Source organism: Triturus cristatus, chromosome 8 (assembly GCF_964204655.1).
Source record: "Triturus cristatus chromosome 8, aTriCri1.1, whole genome shotgun sequence".
In the NCBI taxonomy this organism is placed as follows: domain Eukaryota; kingdom Metazoa; phylum Chordata; class Amphibia; order Caudata; family Salamandridae; genus Triturus; species Triturus cristatus.
The window spans coordinates 532,215,420-532,235,661 of record NC_140591.1 but is presented as its reverse complement, the minus strand read 5'-3'; positions in this window follow the sequence as shown (position 1 = coordinate 532,235,661).

The window sequence follows — 20,242 nt, the reverse complement described above, 5'->3', positions numbered from 1 at the left end:
CCATCACCGCACAGAGCCATAAAGTGTTCTCTGTAATCTGAGGAATAGCACCACTACTTAACTAGACCTGTCTTTGATACCTGTAACCTAAGGGATAGCTCTGGTGTCAGAGGCCTGAAAGTGCAAAATCTAAGTAACCTGAGCATTATCCTTTCTGCTAGTTGCCTGAAATTCTAATATCGCTGAGGCCTACGGATAGCTCTGCTTCAATAAATCATACAGTGGAAGAGAGGTGTAATCAGATTACAGCTCTGCTCTCAGATAGAGCTGGGCTGGGATACAGGCCCGTTTTTCTGCTGAATGTGAATATTGCTATGCCAGGGCAAACCCTGGAGTAAAAAAGGCTCTGATTTCGAATTTGGTGTACAGGTACTCCGTCACAAATGTTATGACTTTTCCGTCCTCCCTATTATAATTGCTTAAGGATATAATGTCCTATTACTTACCGGTAATCTTCATTACTCCGGGTCCCGTTGTCCTTGTCCCCTTCATATCTAATGAGATAGTTCCATCTCGCACACACAAAAAAGAACGAAGGAATGCTGGACCTACCCTTCCCCCTCTCCCTGGGAGTACATAAGCGTACAGGTCCCAGCATTCCTCCTGACAATACCAAGCCCGAGATGAAGGCGGGCAAGTCAGGGAGGGAGGGAGGGAAGCCATGAAGGAGACGAGGACAACGGGCCCAGGAGTAATGAAGATTACCGGTAAGTAATAGGACATTACCCCCAGGTCCCTCTATTTCTCGTCCCCTTCATAACTAATGAGAAATACCCAAGCAGCAACCGGCATTCATCAACAACAAACCACCAGAACCAACCGAAATGCAAAAAGGTCAGGAATTTATTGAACCGGAGATACAAGAAATTCAGGAGCACCCAGCATGCAGCACACCCAAACCAAAAATAACATCACCCCTCAACAAATTCTGAACCCGATAATGCCTAATGAAGGTATTAGAGGACGCCCAAGTAGCCGCCCGACAGATCTCAGAAAGGGGAACACCACCAACCTCAGCCCAGGAAGCAGCCATCCCACGGGTAGACCTCCCCTGAACCCCCGCAGGAGGAGGAGACCCAGAAAGAGAGTAAGCCAAAGCAATGACCTGCTTCAGCCAGCGACCAATGGTGGCCGAAGAAGCCTTCCCCCCACAAGAAGAAACACCAAAAGAAACTAAAAGGGAGTCAGACTTCCGAAACCCAGCAGTGCGGTCCAAGTAGACATGCAACGCCCTGCACACGTCCAGCAAAGCCCAAGGAGGATCCCCCGGAGAGTACAGATCGGAACCCAAGGCAGGCAACACCAACTCCAGAGAACGGTGAAACTGAGATGAAACCTTCGGAACAAATGCAGAATCCAAACGGAGAACCACACCATCCTCGGAAAAGGACAAAAAAGGTTCCTGGGCCATCAAGGCCCCCAACTCCCCCAGGCGCCGGGCAGAAGTGATAGCCACGAGAAAGACCACCTTTAGAGTCACAAACTTAACATCCACCTCCGACAGAGGCTCAAACGGAGAAGACACCAGAGCCCGAAGTACCAAAGTCAGATCCCACAAAGAAAAGGAAGGACACACCACCGGACGAGACAGAGAAAAACTCAGAAGAAGACACAAAACCAGATCCTCGACATCAGACAAATTCCCCCAAGGGGAACGGAAAGCCCGAATAGCAGCCCACTGAGCACGCAAAGTGGAAACAGCCAAACCCTTCTCAAAACCCTCCCAAAGAAACTGCAGCACCACCTGCAAAGGGCACACCAAAGGGGATAAATCTTGAGCCAAACACCAACGACCAAAACTACCCCAATGACGGTCATAAGACCTGAGGGTAGACGGGCGACGCGACCCCTGAAGAGCAACCGCTAAATGCTCAGGGAAACCCCGCTGACGCCAACCCTGCCTCTCAATTTCCACACTGACAGACGCAACCTCAGAAGAGACAGCGACGGAGCAGACTACAGGGGAGAAGAAGACAGAGGAAGAAACCACGGACCCTGGACAGCCAACAACGGCAGAGTCGGAAACCAAGACCTCCGAGGCCAAAACGGAACCACAACTACCACCACCCGATCCTCCCGACACAGGCGGGCCAAAAAACTGGGAATCAGAGCCAGAGGAGGGAAGGCATAGAGAAGCCGGGACGGCCAGGGAACGGTCAGGGCATCCACCCCCCAGCAACCCTCCTGAGGACCCCGGGAGCAGAACCGGGGCAGCTGGGCATTGAGCCGGGAAGCAAAGAGGTCCAGAAAAGGAAGACCAAACCTCCTGCACACAAGCCGAAAAGCCACCGGAGTCAGAGACAACTCCAGAGAGGCAGGGAAACAACGGCGGAGGGCATCCGCTGCCCCGTTGTCCACACCCCGAATATGAACTGCCGACATAAATAAAATATTACCTGGACTGAATTTCATACGATATCTTAAACAAAATAGCTCAGAATAATAAGAGGCAGAATCCGTGGTATAAGAGGTTTCTGAATGGGCTTTATTCAAAATGGCCGACTCGAGTGGCGGCCTTCAGGTTCCGTCACCATGAAGGTTCAGGAAGTGAAGTACGATATTTTATTGACAGGAAATTGCTTTTATAGAACATACATTACAATGAAACAAATGTAGAAGGCGTAACAATTGATAAGAGAAACGACACTGTGAATACGTAACCGAAACTAGGCGTAATTAGGAGTAAAAAGAAACATGATTGGTTATGATTTCATGCATAGGTGGATCTATAAGATAATACTTGGCAGAGATGCGCGCGCAGCAGCATGACGTGTAATTGACGTGCAACTAGGGGGTGAAGGGGACTTGACATTTAGCTCTACATGTGGAGACGAAAAGTCTGGGGGGTCAAGTCAACCTAATCCCAAATCATATCTAACATCCTATGTTTAAAGAACTATGTTATCCACAAGGAAGGACTCTCGGACAGAATCTATTCTATACTGACTGTGTGTGCGTGCACAAGCGTCTAAGTGTCTATATGAGATGCGAGAGGCAGAAAACTTTCCATGGCAACTGGGCTATGAATTACTTGCATGGGGACAGAGAGGCCGGGCCCTTTGCTCGGGAGCTAAAGGAAATGTTTACCTAAATCACTAGACAGGAATGCATCGGCTGAAGAGCAAAGTAGATAATTCGAAGGTGAAATACAGCTTCTTGACAAGCAGGCGAAACTGGCCGAGGCAGGCACCGTTAGCTGTACAGGAAATAGGACAAAGTTCATGGATACAGATGCGGGCTCAAGCTGAAGCTTGTCAGAGACAGAGAGCAGGGAAAGGCTTTGAGGACAGAATCGGGCCTACTTCGTCTGAACTGTAAAAATGGAGTAACTTAGCCATATAAAGTCGGTGGCCTTTCATACTTAGGAATCAAATATCCAGCCCATTAATGGCGGATCTGACAGAGGACATGTTGATGGTGGACGCACATTTGTTTGCGTCTTCGAAACTGGAACTGGAGGGAACATACATGTGCTTGTAACATGCATATAGAACCGTTGGGGTCCAAGATAGGGGACATAACTGATCAGGAAAATCCACATTTCCACATTCCCTCCTTGTCCCCTACTTGCCCGTCAAGAAACATCAATCTTCATTAATCCATCGATTTGCTCATGGAGCATCATTTCTTCTTCTTTCTTCTTCCGGGATTTTGAACGAAAACCTTGATGTGGAATACACGATGTGGCACACAAACCACAAATCGCTGGTCCACATTGCAGGCATAAGCAACAACTGAATAGTATAAGAAGGCCAATACCTAGGAAGGATAGAACTCTCCATCCCCAGGCTGATATCACACTCCAAAACCACCCGGACCACGTCCAAGTGCCTGGATTCTCGTGTATCTGGCTCACAATCTTATGAAGGCGTGTTATAGCTTTATATACAGATGGCGAATTTTCTGGTATGAATACGCAGCAGCTTGATCCGATGACCCTACAAGCTCCGCCCCTATCGGCCAGGATGACGTCAAGGACAAGACGATTTTGAAGAACAACAATCCTCATCACAGATTGTTCCTCTGTCAGATTGCCTAGGGCGGCTATAGTTTCATTCACTACAGCTTCAAGAGTCTTGGTTAGTCTACGTATCAGCTTACTATTTGAAATTGTACCTATATATGGAAAAATACCTTTATTGAAATCTACATACTTGTCCCATGCCGTCTCAGTATAATCGACAACTGGGAGATCTCTTCGCTCTCTATTGTGTACTAAATGAACATTTCGATAATAATCAGGAGGAGCTAGGAAAACAGGTGGCAAAAGGAATGCTATGTAACAGGTACCATCCCAGTCTGGTGGTAGACCCATATAGGCAGTCTGACCACATATGAAGTAGGAGTGGCGTGAAGCTCTAAATGAAGATTTGCCTTCATCACTGTAGTAGTGCATTTGCTATGGCCCATATGTATGGAACCAACTTTTCTTATACATAATTCACCTTTAACTGGAAATACTGACATGGTGGGCAAAATTAGCTCAACTTCAGATTCGACATTCAGAATCATGAGATTAGGTGTAAAATTACCTAATCTATACACTTCATTTTCTAGATCAGTTCCTGTTCTACTGGGGTGACCCTCCTTATCAGGGTAACAAACTTTGAATAGAACTATGTTCAGATTTCCCCATATCCAATGGTGTTGATAAACTGCTGTATCTGATGCTATAGAATTCATTAAACTGAACCATGCTCCACAGGAGCCATTATGTGTGAACGGATGTGGAAAGAAAGGCAGAACTCCTTTATTATTCTGATAGGGAGGGAGTCGGCCACACACCCAACAATTAGTGGCATTACTAGTCTGATGGGAATGATGTAACATACTAATGAAAGTGTTATTACGCAGCGCAAGTCTATAGGACAACTCATGTGGGGGTAGGTCACTAAAAGAATGTTCATCAGTTATATTGAAAATACGTTTAGAAACAGGATAATACATATGCAACAATATACTTGCAGTAATTATTATAAAACTCAAGAAAAACAAAATTAATAAAGTCACAATACAGTGGCTACGCAGTAATTTACAGTAAGCGTGTCGTTTCAATATTGTTCTGGATTGGTCATGATTCAGACCTAAGGGATACATGTCGGGACAAATTCAACCGCTTCACCTTGGAGAGGACTTAAACAATCAAATCGTCCGACGGCTTGGATCTGGATCTGAGTTTCAGTTTATAGAGTTCTTTGCTACTGGCCTCAGCCAAAGGTAGCTTTGAGTCAATGGGGGAAGACACACGGGGAGGACTGTTTATATCTGAAGGAAGTCCATGAAATTTCTTTATATGGCTTGAATGGATCCAACCCTTCCTGCCCTCGATCTTCACAGCTGTCCTTGTCGTCAGCAAGACTAGCTTGGGTGTCTTCCACCTGGGCTCCAGCTGGGTCTTTCGGTCGAAGTTTCTCACAAGGACGTAATCACCAGGGATTACGTCATGGGGTTTCACCTCAGAGTTGTCAGGAAAGGCTGCGGCTACCTGTGAACGACAAGATTGTAGTGCAGACATCAAGGAAGCCAGGTAATCTGTCAGCATATTACAGTCAACATCAGTTATTTTACGGGGTATAGGCGTCCCCCACATATTCGGTGGTCTGCCAAAGATCACCTCATAAGGGGATAGCCCTGTTCGAGAGTGCGCTACCATTCTCATGTAAAACAGTGCAACTGGTAAGGCTACTATCCAGTCAACACCTTTTTCCTGACATACTTTAGACAATCTGATTTTCAAAATTTGATTATGTCGTTCCACGAGACCTGCTGCCTCGGGGTGTCGGACACAATGAAATTTCCACTGATATCCTAGCAGAAGTGAAACATGTTTCATTAATTCGGATGAGAAAGGCTGGCCGTTATCTGAATATACAACACGTGGTAAACCATACCGTGGGAAGAATTCTCGAACTAGCTGCTTGGCAGTGGTCGGGGCAGTGTAATCTGATACTGGGTATGCTTCAGTCCACCGGGAAAGAGCACAGACAACTACGAGAACATATTTGAATCCTCGACATCGTTCCATCTGGATGTAATCCATCTGGAGGACTTCGAAAGGATGGTCAGGAGGCTGAAATCCACCCTGCTCTACGGGAACACTCTTTCCTGGGTTAAACTGACAACATATCATACAGGTACGGACTTTTTGTTTAGCTGCTGCTCGTAAATGTTTGTTGAACCAAATGTGCTGAATGCTGTCTAGCATAGCTTTCTCTCCTAAATGTGCTGGACTGTGAATTGAAGCTATAACTGCTTGGACCATTGAATCAGGAAGGAACCATACAGATTTCTCCTTCGTCATCCATCCTTGATCTGTCTGGATCCCTCCTAGTTCAGTCCACTTCTTTATTTCTTCTGCTGTGGCATGTGTCTGTATGTCAATTATGTCAAGTGCGGGATCCTTAATCGTCATACACTGTGTTGGTGTCGGAACTATTGGCTTTGTCATGTCGGATGTGCGAGTCTGAGCAGTCTGTTTAGCTGTTCTGTCAGCTAAATCATTGCCTTGAGAAATGATATCAGTAACCTTCGTGTGTGCTTTGCATTTCATAATTGATATTGCAGTTGGTAAATGAATTGCGTCTAACAAAGCATGAATGAGGGACCCGTGCTGAATATGGGTTCCATGAGAAGTTAGATAACCCCTCTCTCGCCAAAGCACCCCGAAGTCATGTACGACTCCGAATGCGTAACGTGAATCAGTGTATATGTTAACTTTCTTATTTGTGGCTTGAATACAGGCTTGTGTTAGAGCAATAAGCTCTGCTGCTTGGGCTGACAAAGTATCTATACAGTTTGTTTCAATAACTTCAGTGTCTGTTGTGACTGCGTACGCGGCCACTAAATCTCCTGTACTTGTTCTCATGCACGATCCATCTACATACAACGTCAGGTCTGGATCTAACAATGGAACGTCTGTTAAGTCTTGTCTGGGTTTCGTCTTTATCTCAATAACTTCAACACAATCATGAGCTAGTGGGTCTGTTCCCATTACGGGTAAGAGTGTAGCAGGATTCAATGTATTACAACGTCTGATTTCTATGTGTGGCTGAAACAATGTCAACTCATACCCTGTTAGTCTAGCTACGGTCAAGTGTTGTGTTTGCGTTCGGTTCACAAGAACCTCTACTGCATGTGGTACTTGTACTGTCAATGGATGCCCTAACACTATGGCATCGCTTTGTCTGATTGCTAGAGCTGTTGCTGCCACTGATTTCAGGCACGCAGGCAAAGCCTGAGCTACGGGATCTAATGTACTGGAAAAATAAGCACATGGCTTGCGTGATCCTGCTTGTTCCTGAGTGAGTACCGACAAGGCAGTACCTTCGCGTTCTGTCACAAAGAGTGTAAAATGCTTATAGTAACATGGTGTTGCTAAAACAGGCGCTTGACATAGAGCTTTCTTTAAGCTTTCAAAAGCTTGTGTGTGTTCCTGAGTCCAAGGGAGGACAGTCGACGTGGCTGCCTCCTGTGTTGTCAACTGAATGAGTGGTTTTGCTAGAAATGCATATTGAGGGATCCACTGCCTACAGTATGAAGTGAGGCCTATAAAAGCCCGCACCTCCTTTTGTGTCTTGGGTATTGGCATGTTTGCAATTAACTGGATGCGATCAGGTGTAAGCTGCCTTCCCTCCTTGGACAGCGAGTGACCAAGATAAATAACTCGCTGGACACAGAATTGCAGCTTAGAAGGGGATACCTTGTGCCCCTTGTCGGCTAGAAAATGTAAAACTGTCAGTGAAGCTTTTTCACATTCGGGTTCGCTTCGTGCGGTGATCAGCAGATCATCGACGTATTGAAGCAGTGCAGTGTTAACTGGCATGTGTATACTGTCAAGTTCTCGTTTCAGTGCTTGGCTATAGATGCTGGGACTTTCTGTAAATCCTTGAGGAGCGCGTGTGAATTTAAAACTTCGTCCATTCAAACTAAATCCGAACAGATATTGGCTTTCCGGATCTATTGGGACGCTGAAAAAGGCATTCTTGAGATCAATTACTGTAAAGAATGTGGCTTGAGAATCAATAGCTGTCAGTAATGACGAAATATCGGGGACCACAGGAAATTGTGGCACAATGCACTTGTTTAATTCGCGCAAATCAATAACTAATCGGTATACTGGCGGGGCCATTGGATCAGTTCGTTTAAGAATCGGAATGATCGGTGAATTACATACATTGGAGTCGGTTTCCACAACCACTCCTTGGGCAACAAGCTCGTCAATGATTTTCAGTAAAGCCGCTACAGCATCTTGCGGTAACTTGTATTGTCGCATTCGTGGTAACACCACTCCTGCTTTTAATGTTACTCGATATGGTGTAATGTTCATGCAACCAACGTCAGTAGGGCCTTGTGCCCATAGATGTGCGGGTAAGCTCTGTAGTCGGGGATCCATGTCTCTGGACACATAATGACCTTTAAAATCACGTAAAAACAATCTTACTCCTTCCGGAGAACAACAGATAATAGCCCCTAGGGCTTTCAATGTCTTTATACCTAACAAGTTTTCTGGACAAGATTTGGTAAGCAATAAATCAGTAGTTCGTGTCAAGGGACCAATCGTAAGTGGAAGTGGCTGTGATACTTCATTAACAATAGGCTTTCCTGAAAAACCAAGGGAAACATTTTGAGAGCCTGAGAGGGGTGCCCCTGGAACTTCACTACGTTTTATGGTTGTTCGACTTGCCCCTGTATCAAGTAAAAATTTTCTGTCTTGACCTAATAATTCACTATGTACATAAGGTCCTTCTTGATCTACTGGGATCTCAATAAGGGGTAAGTCAACTTCCCTCTCTAGGCTGGTTCATGTGTAACGTTGATACTCAGGATATTCATACTGTGCGGTCTGGTACAATTGTCGTGTAGTTGTTTGTGTGGCAGCAGCAGGCAACGGCGGTGCAGCTGGCACAAACTGTATGGGCTGTTGTGAGGCTGGCATAGACTGTTGCTGAGCTGGCATGGCCTGTCCATGCTGTGTAGCTCCTTGTTCCTTCTGATCCTGTCTGACTAGTCGTGGTCTTTCTTTTGCAATACCTATGGCTATATTACGTTTCAGGACTTGACAATCGTGTACATAATGGCCTAGTTGCTTACAGTAATTGCAGGTTCCTTTTACAGGAACTGCAGAATCTCCGGAATGTGTCACACCCTTTTTGTGACCATCCGCCGGTACTGCCTGGGAAACTAGCATTTTCATTTTAGTATCCTTCATACGTCTTTGTTCGTGTTCTTGTTCATCCCTAATTCTATTGTGATGATACTGTAACATTTGTAGCATTTGTGACGGTGTGTTACTTTGCCAGGTACTCTCGAATTTCAATATTCTATTCTTCACTGGAGGCAATGCATTTTCCACTAATTTTGTCACAAATAAATGTGGATATGAGTCACTACTTGCCTTTATACCACTATTTATACCAAAACATTTTTCAAATCGGGCATAATAATCACTTGTGTCTTCATCATGCTTTTGTTTGCAGGCTGTGATTGCACCCCAATCTTCCTTTTTCGTAGTTAATAAACGTGGCAGTACCTGTACTAGTAAACCTGGTAATGCTTTAACTTTATCCCCGAGTCCTGAACCTGCAGTTCGGGCCTTTTCTTCTGCTTCTAATGCTGTCCAATCTATCTTTTGGTCTCCCACTTCCCACTCTTTCTCTTTCAGCTTTTCATAGATGCCAGCAGGCATTAGCACCTTTAATATCGTCATAATATCAGGATAGGTGTACTCTCCCATCAGTAACATGTCTTTAATTTCTCGGTGGAAACCCGCTGGGTCTTTGTCATGACTGGGTACTACTTTCTTCATTTCTAACAATTCGATTTTTGTTATGGGTGTGTATACAAATACACGGTGAAACTGACTGTCTTCGCCTTTTATTGGGTGCACTTCTCGTAAGGGATTCTGTCTATCCATGTAGTACGGTGTTCCTTCTTTGTTGGGGATCGAGAAAGGATCTGGGCTTACAAAAAGAACGTACTGTTTACGTGACATTAGTATTTCTTTAATTAACTTGTTACTAGAACCTCTCCATCTATTCGCGAGTAGTTCAGTTAATATATCAGGTAAGGGACCAGGATCAGCATGTTGGCTCTTATATAATATAAGAAGTTGCTGAATCATATAGATTCCAGCTAAACGTTGTTCATCTGGGCTGAGGTTTAAAAACGTATGTGCAACTGTCACATCACCATATTTTCCAGGACTATCCATCCAATGAACAGCTGACCTAGCTAATTCTTGTTCGTCCATAGAATCGAGGAGGTGGTAGCCCCTTCGTTCCTGGAGTATTTTATCTGCGGCTTGAAACAAACGTTCGGGAGACTTCATATTTATTATAGGCGTCGGATAAGTTCTGCTATTGTTTGGACATACAGAATGTATCGGGTCAGAAAAACATCTAGCATTATTACAGGACCTTCCTCTACCTACATAGGCTATGGTGTCTGGCTGTCTTACGGAATCCCCTGATTCGGACGCTTCATCTTGCTCAAACTCGTCTGTTTCCAATCTTTCTTCATGTATACGTTCTACTTCCTTCCTAATTTTTCGGCACATGGCTACTATACTTCCTTGTTTGTCATGTTTTCCGTCTGATATATTCTGACTCCACTTAGTAAGAGTTTGCATTATTTCTGGGTCTACCCCCGGTCGGTCTTGATTTCTGATCACACAATTTACAAGAAAACGTAACAATTCTCCCTGTATCTCTACCTTCTGGTATTCCATAGCTCTGTTAATGCATTCAGGATCTTTCCCTGTTTGGACAAAATGATATATGCTATCTAAATGCATAGCCATTCCTGGTAATTTTCCTAAAAACGATGCAGCTCGTCTAACACGTAATGATGCTAGGACCATTTCGTCCTCTTTACCGGGCACCGGATCATATCTACAATCTATCATAAGATCCTTAAGCATACGGGTATTTATAAGTTTGGGCGTACGTGCATGTACCGATTCTTGGAAAGAAAATTTACTCACTCTGGGTGGCGTGGAATGAATGCTAGTAGCACCTCCAGTAGCCCCCTCTAAGGTGCCAGACGTGAAAGGATTCGTTGAACGTGCTACAGCCACTACAGGTGTGGACACAGCTGCAGAATCGGTTACGGGGACAGATGCGGAAGCAGATGTGCTTGCCAAGGCTTGTGTCGTGACTTGTGTCGGAGCTTGCTGTGGCACAGAGACAGATACCTGATCTTGACGTTGAACCCCCCCAGCAGACGGTCTATGTGGTGCGGGGTTAGCATATTCGGGAACTGCGTCATCTAGATATGAAGAAAGGAAAATATCTTCTGCGGTTCTGGGATGTCCTTTAGGATGTACTTTTATCGGAAACAATGGAGGTGGCAAGTCTTTTGGTATGGCCGTAGTAGCTTTAGGCAATCCTTCGGCCAGAAGGGGATACATTCCTTTTATAAGGGCATTTCTTTGTCTCTCTGTTTGTTCTGCTTGTACTCGTGTACCTTCTTCAATCAACAGATTCTCTCAAACCTTATTTGCACTTTCTTTACTTCTCTCTTCCTGTCTTAGCGCTTTTTCGGTGCGCCTATGCGATTCTTTACGCCATAATTCAACAGCGTCTTTCTGTGACTGTCTAGCTTTCCTCTTCCACAATTCTTCTTCTACTTTCATGATACATTCTGCATCCCAGGTCCCAGCTACGGGCCATCTCTGACTTTCTGGTAACTCTTTGGTGTAGTCCACCCATAGATCAAGGAATAATATGGCGTCTAAGCCATGCTTGTGGTACATAAAGTGCCCTGGAGTGTCCCTAGGAGGAATAGGAACTGCCTCTTCAAGCACCCCTTTTCTAGTAGTGATCTGTCTTAGCTTCGAAAAGAGCGGCATATTGGCAATTGATCTGATACTTAATCTTGAACACACTTAATACGAAAAAACACAATAATGAACAATGAACAATGAACAATCATTCATACCACAATATGCAGGACATTATTAATACATTTAAACATTAAACATTAAACATTAAACGTTTTAACCTTTAAAAAAAACAACAATGGTGATAGTCTGCATAACTAATCACCAAGCAGAATTCTTGACAATAACTAGATACTTCGGAATACTTGATATACTGCCAAACAGTACATATACACTGCTAAACAGTGCAGACCGGATTTGTGTACCCAAATCCGTCTTGACCGGCACAACCTATATGCGCGTCAGCACGCCTCCCCCGTGATGGTACTCACCGGGTAGCTCAAAACGAAAAGCCTCGGAGAATGGACTGGACTCGACTACGGACATCGGACCCTCTGGACATCGGGACTTCGAAAACCTGGTGGGCCTCTGTATACCTCGGATCTTGCTCTCTCAGCTAGGCTCTGGTCGGGATACTTCGCGCTTCTCACCGCCTCGTCTGGGTTGATCGCAGCCTCAGTCGCCCCCGCTTGACCGGAGGGAGCTACAGGAAATCCTGCTGGTACGCGTTATGGTCCGTCCAGCTGTGGCAGGAGACCGGGCCTGCAACGCACCGCCGGCGCGTGAGATGAGAAAGTGTCCCTGTTCGGGCGCCAATTATGTGGTAAATAAAATATTACCTGGACTGAATTTCATACGATATCTTAAACAAAATAGCTCAGAATAATAAGAGGCAGAATCCGTGGTATAAGAGGTTTCTGAATGGGCTTTATTCAAAATGGCCGACTCGAGTGGCGGCCTTCAGGTTCCGTCACCATGAAGGTTCAGGAAGTGAAGTACGATATTTTATTGACAGGAAATTGCTTTTATAGAACATACATTACAATGAAACAAATGTAGAAGGCGTAACAATTGATAAGAGAAACGACACTGTGAATACGTAACCGAAACTAGGCGTAATTAGGAGTAAAAAGAAACATGATTGGTTATGATTTCATGCATAGGTGGATCTATAAGATAATACTTGGCAGAGATGCGCGCGCAGCAGCATGACGTGTAATTGACGTGCAACTAGGGGGTGAGGGGGACTTGACATTTAGCTCTACATGTGGAGACGAAAAGTCTGGGGGGTCAAGTCAACCTAATCCCAAATCATATCTAACATCCTATGTTTAAAGAACTATGTTATCCACAAGGAAGGACTCTCGGACAGAATCTATTCTATACTGACTGTGTGTGCGTGCACAAGCGTCTAAGTGTCTATATGAGATGCGAGAGGCAGAAAACTTTCCATGGCAACTGGGCTATGAATTACTTGCATGGGGACAGAGAGGCCGGGCCCTTTGCTCGGGAGCTAAAGGAAATGTTTACCTAAATCACTAGACAGGAATGCATCGGCTGAAGAGCAAAGTAGATAATTCGAAGGTGAAATACAGCTTCTTGACAAGCAGGCGAAACTGGCCGAGGCAGGCACCGTTAGCTGTACAGGAAATAGGACAAAGTTCATGGATACAGATGCGGGCTCAAGCTGAAGCTTGTCAGAGACAGAGAGCAGGGAAAGGCTTTGAGGACAGAATCGGGCCTACTTCGTCTGAACTGTAAAAATGGAGTAACTTAGCCATATAAAGTCGGTGGCCTTTCATACTTAGGAATCAAATATCCAGCCCATTAATGGCGGATCTGACAGAGGACATGTTGATGGTGGACGCACATTTGTTTGCGTCTTCGAAACTGGAACTGGAGGGAACATACATGTGCTTGTAACATGCATATAGAACCGTTGGGGTCCAAGATAGGGGACATAACTGATCAGGAAAATCCACATTTCCACAGAGACAACAGATGAACCTCCGCCCTAAAGAACAGGGGGATCACCACTGCGTTCAGGGAGGAGGAGCGGATCCCCCCTTGATGATTGAGGGAGGCAACCGTCACCGTGTTGACAGACCGCACCACAACATGGCGACCGAGCAACTGAACCCGAAAACCCATCACCGCCCGGAACACCGCCGACAGCTCCCTCCAATTGGAAGAACAACGACTCTCCGGAAGGGACCAACGACCCTGAAGGGACAGGGAACCCAAGGTTGCACCCCACCCGAAATAACTGGCATCCATAGTCAGGACCACCGGAGAAGAGGGCTGCAGAGACAGACCGTGCGACAAATGGGCAGAAACCGTCCACCAAAGAAGGGCAGGGTGGACCAAAGGGGACACAGGAAGAAAACAATCCATCTTGCGAGACACAGGATCCCAACAAGACAGAAGGTACAACCAGAGAGGACGGAGGTGAAAACGAGCCCAAGCCACAGTGAACACCGTCGCCGCCATGAGCCCCAGAAGACGCAACCAGAGGCGAACCAGAAAGGAACCCCCCACCAAGAACCGCCGAGCCAGAGACACCAATGTCAAGACCCGAGGCACGGGCAGGAACACCTGGCCGAGATCGGTCCGAAACCGGGCTCCGATGAAAACCAAGTCCTGGGAGGGAGACAGCTGACACTTGGGGAGATTCAGAAGAAACCCATGCTCCCTCAACACAGAACACACCACTCCCTGAGCCTCCAACAACAGGGACCGAGAAGGAGCGTGGATCAACTAGTCGTCGAGGTAAGGATACACCAGGAGACCCCGAAAATGCAAAACAGCCACCACCGGAGCCACCACCTTGGTAAACACTCGAGGAGCAGACCTCAGGCCGAACGGCAGGACCAGAAACTGAAAGTGACGCCCCTGAACACAAAACTTCAGGAAGCGACGGGACAGGGAATGAATCGGGACATGGAAGTATGCGTCCTGAAGATCGAGGGTGCACATGAAATGGCCCGGGAGCACCAGCGGGATCACCCTCTGAAGAGTCTCCATACAAAATGGCAGACGAACCACCCAGGAGTTCAGGGTTTTCAGATCCAGAACCAGGTGGAACCCCCCCGTCACCTTGGGAACCAGGAAAATCTGAGAGTAAAACCCCAGCCCCACCTCCAGAGGAGGAACCTCCTGAATTGCACCCTTCCGGAGAAGAGCAGCGATCCCTAGAGAAAACTCGGACCGCTTGGATGGACAGGACGGCCAAGGAGTCGGACGAACCCCCGAGTCCGGAGGAGGAGAGGAGAACTCCAGGACATGACCCACGCAAATGATGGCCAACACCCAAGCGTCTGAACAAGACCGCAGCCAAGCCAGCAGGAAGAAGCGCAGCTGACCGCCTACCAATGACCCGGGATCCCCTGCCATATAGTCAGGAACGTGGCTTGGGAGGGGGGGACTTAGCCTTCCTATCCCGGCCACGCCTGGAAGAAAACCTCCCCCTACCCCCCGAAAACTGTTTACGAGAGGAAGAACGAAAAAAGGATTTAGGCCTAGAGGGAACAGAAACAGCAGAGGCCTGCTTAAAAGAAGAAGAATGCTTCTTCCCCTTAAACAATTTATGTCATTTATCCTCCAACTCATCCCCAGACAACATAGTCCCCTTGATAGGCAGACGCAAAGCGCAAGTCTTCTGGGCAGAGTCAGTCTTCCAGTCCCGCAAGACAAGACTGCGACGGGCAGCCACATAAACACGTCCGAGAGGAACTCCACTTGTCTCTCAATATGCTCCAGCAGACCGGAACAGTCAGTAGAGTCATCCATCGACCGGTACAGGGATTTGAGATCCGAAAGCAAGGACTGCGAAACATAAGTCCCATAAATACCAGCCTTCAACGCTAAATGGGAACCAGAATACACCTTTTTGGGGGAGGTATCAACCTTCTTGTCAACAGGATCCCTCAACACAGCATCCTCCGCCAAGGAAGTGCGACCCACCAGACTGGCCACAAAGGAGTCAATAGGGACAGAGTCTGGCAAGTCCGCAGCCATATCCTCCAAAGGGTAAAGCTTCGCCATAAAACGAGGAAGCAAGATCTGATCAGGATCCGCCCACTCACGTTGCAGAACATCCTTAATTAAAGGATGAATAGGCCCATCCACAGTTGCAGAGCCCTGAAACTGGCGCAACAAGGGACCACCAGACGTACTCGGAGCATCATCATCCGGAAAGCCCATGTTAGATTTCACATGCTTCAGCAGCCCAGCCAACATGTCTCGATCAATGTACTTCCCCTTGTGTTCAGAGTTAGCCTCGCCATCAGAAGAACCAGAAGACACCGGACGTGCGCCCTTCGATTTAGCACCAACACCTCCCATCTCGCTAAGAGTCTCTCTGATAAGACGCTTAAGCCTCACATCCCGCACTCCCTGCGACGCCGAGACCTGGCAGGAGAAGGGGAGGAGGAGGAAGAGGAAGAGGAGGAAGAGGAGATCTCCTGATGGTGGCTCTTCCGCGTATGCTTCCCCATGAAGACGGAGCTACAGCAACTCCAGTGCACCAAAACACAGATGAAAGCACCAGCGATGTCCAAAAAAACCAACACAGAAGCAGAAGAACGAGCCCCAGCCACAGCAGCTATGCGATACTCACCCGCGCGGGCTCCTAAATCCTCCAAAGTGAAGGAGCCCGCCCCGTAATGCCTGACTTCCGCCGCACCTCCGATCCCGGAAGACAGGCAACACGACCCGGAAGGCGGAACCACAGCAACCCGCCTTCCGCCGGTGGAACACCGCCGCTACCCCGCTCCCGACAAATGAGATCCAGGAAGGAAACCGGGAGGGGCGGCCAGACGACCCCAGCAACATCCAGCCAACAACGGGGCCCGAACCACAACCCCCAAGCCCGGCAGGGAGGGTGAGGAACCGGAAAACACCAGGACACTCGCCCAGCAGCATCCAGATGAGTACACCAGCAAACAGGAGCGACCCGCTCCTGCAACGTTCTCTCACCGTAGGTAGAGACAGAAAAAAGAACAGGAGGAATTGTGGGACCTTTACGCTTATGTACTCCCAGAGGGAGGGGGAAGGGTAGGTCCAGCATTCCTTCGTTCTTTTTTCTGTGTGCGAGATGGGACTATCTCATTAGTTATGAAGGGGACGAGGACTAGAGGGACCTGGGGGTAATGCACTTGTAGTAAGAAGCACAGCACATCCATCTCATTTGTAACGGAGTACACGTCTGTCAAACTCTAAATCAGCCAGTAGTCTTTTGAATTTCTAATATTTCTCACTTCCCACTCATCCAGATGGTCAAACATGCTCACTGTTTGTAAAGTGGGTCATGTATTAATACATTTTCAGGGTTGTTCAGTCCAATACTCCATTTACTTGCGTTAACTTGTAAGTTATGTATAAACCAAACAATGAGTTTTCTGTTTAAAGTCCGGATTTGAAGATCCATACATTGTGATGAATATATTATCTTGTACTGGGCCTTAGTCAAAGAGACCTTTGGACCATGAGTGGTCAATGCTTGAGTCAGTCTGATCTCTATGGCCTCCTTGAGGATAGCTCTGTTAATCTGTTATTACTCTGAGGAATAGCTCTGGTATTAGGCATCGGACATATATGAGCTCTGTAATCTGACAGATTACTCCATCATTGTGGGCCTGAACTTGTGCATTTTGTTTAATCAGAAAAATTGTGTTGCACTGATATGTGGCCTTGCTTTAATTGTCTAGCGTGTTTGATATCTCTGCCGTCAGTGTCATTAAATTGTTCGATGAATACATGTGCAGTCTGATCCTTGTTCTTTCAGAGATCTGCATTTTAAGTGACATCTCTGCTGGCAGACTAGATGTGTCTAAGAGATATGTGTGACCTGAAGAATGTGTTTTCTCTCGGAGACCGTAGCCTGTAATATCCCTGTCACCTGAAGGATAGGGTTGATGTCAAGATTCTGGAAAATCTGTGTGACACATACGCATCTCTTGTGTAGGAAACCTGGTTGTGCACAATACTGAGCAGCTCTAATTATTATTCCATAGGATCTCAGAAACCTGATACATAATTGCCTAAGCCTGAAAAATGTGTGTAATATGAGAGACTCATTTGATGCATAAAACAAGGAATAATATTTGTGTAACTTGAGATATTGCTTTGCTGCCACATCACATCTTTATGTTTTGTGTTATCTTGGCTATAGGTATGTTCCCTTAAGTATAAATCGCTGACATTTGTGTTGACCCTGACCTGGAGTTGTGAACGGGCACTAGCAGAATGCAAGTCACTACAATAACTTCCGCTTTCAAGGACTGTACAGTTCTGCCTCTGAAATCACCGAGTAGATTGTAATGTTGACATTTTGTAATGATGCTCTGTGTATTTTATATACATTAATAACTGCAAGCCAAGTGAATGCACCGTGCACAACTTCATCACAACACTGTAACAAAGAGTAGCAGATGGCTTGCACAAGTTGGCATGTGTTTGATGTCCCACCTGCCTTTTCAAGCCCTTCTTAAGAGGAGTGAAGTAGTGCTGCACTCTCTTATAGATGTTACAACAAACAAATGATGGACGGAATGCTGACAATGCAGACATTCTCCCCCAGTCAAGAGATCTGGGTTAAATCCATCGTTCTTTTGCCCACTACACCACCCCAGTTTAGACATGGCCATATGCAAATCAGTCTTGACCATGTGCCTCATGGGAACAGTCCAGCCCGAACTGCCAAGCCATGTCTTCCCTGGACCGGAATCAAGCATCCTAGGACCGGTTTCTGGCTATCAGCCGTCATCAGCCAGGATAGCTTGACTCCAGTGGCGTAGTGAGCACGGGTCCCACGTCTGGGAATACCCATCCCACTTAGAGCGAAAAGCGTTACAACAAACAAATGATGGACGGAATGCTGACAATGCAGACATTCTCCCCCAGTCAAGAGAAGTGGGTTAAATCCATCGTTCTTTTGCCCACTACACCACCCCAGTTTAGACACGGCCATATGCAAATCAGTCTTGACCCTGTGCCTCATGGGAACAGTCCAGCCCGAACTGCCAAGCCATGTCTTCCCTAGACTGGAATCAAGCATCCTAGGACCGGTTTCTGGCTATCAGCCGTCATCAGCCAGGATAGCCTGACTCCAGTGGCGTAGTGAGCACGGGTCCCACGTCTGGGAATACCCATCCCACTTAGGGCGAAAAGCGTTACAACAAACAAATGATGGACGGAATGCTGACAATGCAGACATTCTCCCCCAGTCAAGAGATCTGGGTTAAATCCATCGTTCTTTTGCCCACTACACCACCCCAGTTTAGACATGGCCATATGCAAATCAGTCTTGACCCTGTGCCTCATGGGAACAGTCCAGCCCGAACTGCCAAGCCATGTCTTCCCTGGACCGGAATCAAGCATCCTAGGACCGGTTTCTGGCTATCAGCCGTCATCAGCCAGGATAGCTTGACTCCAGTGGCGTAGTCCAGGGAGGACCTGGCTTGGCAGTTCGGGCTGGACTGTTCCCATGAGGCACAGGGTCAAGACTGATTTGCATATGGCTGGGTTCAAACTGGAACGGCATGGTGAGCAAAAAAACGATGGATTTAGGCCCAGATCTCTGTACTGGGGTGAATGTAAGACATTGTTCTGCATTCTGTCCATCAATTGTTGTTTTTGCATTTGTCACTCCGAGTGGGAAGGGTATGCCCAGACGTGGGTCCCTTGCTCTCCATGCCACTGGAAATCAAGCAAGCCTGGCTGAAGACGGCTGAAATGCCAGAAACCGGTCCTAGGATGCTTGTTTCCAGTCCAGGGAGGACCTGGCTTGGCAGTTCGGGCTGGACTGTTCCCATGAGGCACAGGGTCAAGACTGATTTGCATATGGCTGGGTTCAAACTGGAACGGCATGGTGAGCAAAAAAACGATGGATTTAGGCCCAGATCTCTGTACTGGGGTGAATGTAAGACATTGTTCTGCATTCTGTCCATCAATTGTTGTTTTTGCATTTGTCACTCCGAGTGGGAAGGGTATGCCCAGACGTGGGTCCCTTGCTCTCCATGCCACTGGAAATCAAGCAAGCCTGGCTGAAGACGGCTGAAATGCCAGAAACCGGTCCTAGGATGCTTGTTTCCAGTCCAGGGAGGACCTGGCTTGGCAGTTCGGGCTGGACTGTTCCAATAAGGCACAGGGTCAAGACTGATTTGCATATGGCTGGGTTCAAACTGGAACGGCATGGTGAGCAAAAAAACGATGGATTTAGGCCCAGATCTCTGTACTGGGGTGAATGTAAGACATTGTTCTGCATTCTGTCCATCAATTGTTGTTTTTGCATTTGTCACTCCGAGTGGGAAGGGTATGCCCAGACGTGGGTCCCTTGCTCTCCATGCCACTGGAAATCAAGCAAGCCTGGCTGAAGACGGCTGAAATGCCAGAAACCGGTCCTAGGATGCTTGTTTCCAGTCCAGGGAGGACCTGGCTTGGCAGTTCGGGCTGGACTGTTCCCATGAGGCACAGGGTCAAGACTGATTTGCATATGGCTGGGTTCAAACTGGAACGGCATGG